Below are 2,904 nucleotides of genomic sequence, written 5' to 3'. Positions count from 1 at the left end.
AGTTAGTGACGAGAATCTAGTGGTTGCAGCCGATTTAAGCAATACTATGTGGAATCCTACTAGCCTCTTCTTTTCCTAAAAAGCTAATCAATCAAAACAAGTGAACTACCTTTTATTTACAGATGATAGCCTACTGTTTTCAAGGCAAGTGTCAATGGCGTAGAAGAGGTATCAAATTTACTGGATATTTACTACTTGGCATCCGGTTAGAAAGTAAACAAGGACAAATTTTCAATATTCTTTAGTAAGGGTTGTCCACAGATTGTGCGAGATGCAGTAAAAAGGTCACCTACAAGTACCTAATGAGTCTTTAAGTAATAAATATTTGGGGATGCCCACAGATGTTGGATAGTCTAAGAGGGAGACTTTTAAGTACTTAAGTGGTCGTGTTCGGGACAAGGTGAAGGGTTGGATGGGAAAGCTGCTCTCTGTTTGGGGGGAGGGGGGAGATGTGATCATTAAAGCGGTAGCCCAAGCGATCCCAGTTTACTCTATTGCTTGTTTCAAACTCCCGCGTGGGCTTTATGAAAACATGAATTCTATTATTCGGAAATTTTGGTGGGGATGCAAAGAGGGAAAAGAAAAGCCTGCTTGGGTGTCTTTGGGAAGTTATGACGATGCCGAAGCACTTGGGAGGATTCGGGTTTCAGGATATGGAGCTCTTCAACATTGCATTATTAGCAAGACAATCATGGAGGATCCTTCAAGACCCTACTTCCCTGAGTGCGAGAATTGCGAAGTCGGCTTATTACCCTAATGACACCATACTTATTGCTGAGTAGGGATATCAACCATCTAAAATTTGGTGATCCATTCTAGAAGGACAAGACCTTAATGAAACAAGGGATCATCAGGAGGATAGGGAATAGGCAATCAACACGAATTTGGGTCGACAACTGGATACCTAGGAACTAATGTACTAGCACTAGTAGAAAACAGGACTTATGTTCGGGATAAATAAGTCCATTAGTCCCGGTTCCGTCATGAACCGGGACCCATGGGCCCATTGGTCCCAGTTCGTGAGGCCAGGGGCCTGCCAGGCCTCGTGGGGTTATTGGTCCCGGTTCGTCTAGCCCCTTTGGTCCCGGTTGGTGGGACGAATCGGGACCAATGGCCCTTGATCCTGGCCCACCACCATTGGTCTCGGTTGGTGGCTTGAACCGGGACTATATGGTGGTCTTTAGTCCCGGTTCCAGCCACGAACCGAGACCAATGAACTGGCGACGGGAGAGGGCTTTTGTGTATAAAACATTATAAGCAAAAAGAATTTTCATAAAATAAATAAAAAAGCAAAAAAGAAAAGAAAAGAAATAAGTAGAAACAAAATAAAATAAATAAGTAGAAACAAAAAAAACTTTAATAAATAAGTAGAAACAAAAAACTTTAATAAAGTAAAATAAATAAACTTTAATAAAATAAATTAAAATAGCAACAGTAAGTAGAAACAAAATAAAATAAATAAAGCAAAAAATAAAGAATTTTCATAAAATAAATAAAAAAGCAAAAAGAAAAGAAAATAAATAAGTAGAAACAAAACCAACTTTAATAAGTAAGTAAAAACAAAATAAACTTTTATAAACCTCTAGTATTATTGAAACTAAAATTATATTAAATTTATGCAACTAAAATTATCAAAGTATTTTCTGTTCAAAACATTAAAAGAAAAAGAAATTTTCATAAAGAAATTTTTTGTTAGAAACTTCAATAGCAAAATTATTATCATAAAGATTTTTTTGTTAGAAACCAAAATAACAAAATATGTTTTTGAATATAATGATAAAAAATAGTAATATTAAATAGCAGGAAAAAGAATCACTAAAAAAATCTATTTCTATAGTAAAGCTATTCAAAAACTAGTGATTCACAAAAATTTCCAAAAATTCAAATTTAAACTATTCGAATTAGAAAACAAATGGCACTAATAGAAAGTTTATAATTTTTATTACCTAAAAGCAAAAGAAAAATCACTGAAAAACTAGTAAGTATTTTGCTGTAAGTAGAAACAAAATAAAATAAATAAAGCAAAAAAGGAAACAAAAAATAGAAGAAGTGCCACCTACTCGGCCACCACGGCCTGAATACGACTAGAAACCCAACAATGGGCCAGGATTCAGGCCCGCGGTAGGCCCAGTCGGCCCACAAGCACATGGTGACATATTAGGTCCGAAAGACTGTAGTTGAGAGGAGCTCGAGAGGATGGGCGCAGCAGCGCTTATAAACAACTCTCGAGCTCTCTTAACTAGCGAGGTGGGACTAAACTTTGGCCGCGACGCGGGCAGCACAGGGCCTTTGGTCCCGGTTGGTGGCACCAACCGGGACTAAAGGGTAGCATTGGTACCGGATCGTGGCACCAACCGGGACCAATGACACCCACTCCTTTAATCTCGGTTGGTGCCACCAACCGGGACCAAAGGCCTCTGCTTCCCGCCCTTTGGGCTGCTGAAAAGAGTCATTTGGTCCCGGTTGGTGGCACCAACCGGGACCAAAGGCGGTTCCTATATAAGGAGACACTTAGGACATTTTCCCCCATCCTTCATTCTTCTCTCGATCGAACGCCGCCAGGCTGCTGCGCTGCTGCTCGACACCGTCGCCACCCTGAGGTCGCCGCTGTCGCCCACTCCTCATCATCGTCGCCCCGCGCCCTTGCCCTGCCCCGACGCGCCGCCCCGGCCCGTGCCCCTGCCCTGACGCACCGCCCCGGCCCGTGCGCCCCTGCCCCGACGCCACCCCACGCCCCCGGCCTGCCCCGACCACGCCCTAGCACGACCACACGCCGCCGCCACGTTCGGTCCGGCTGGCCTTCCTCTTTGTTTTTTATATATATGATGTGTTTTTAGATTATATGTATATGTGTGATTATATGTATGTGTGTATATATGATTATATGTCCTGCTTTTTTCAGAT

Source organism: Triticum dicoccoides, chromosome 5B, assembly GCF_002162155.2.
Source record: "Triticum dicoccoides isolate Atlit2015 ecotype Zavitan chromosome 5B, WEW_v2.0, whole genome shotgun sequence".
NCBI classification, from domain to species: domain Eukaryota; kingdom Viridiplantae; phylum Streptophyta; class Magnoliopsida; order Poales; family Poaceae; genus Triticum; species Triticum dicoccoides.
The sequence above is the reverse complement of the archived record's forward strand: the minus strand, read 5'-3'. Positions refer to the sequence as shown.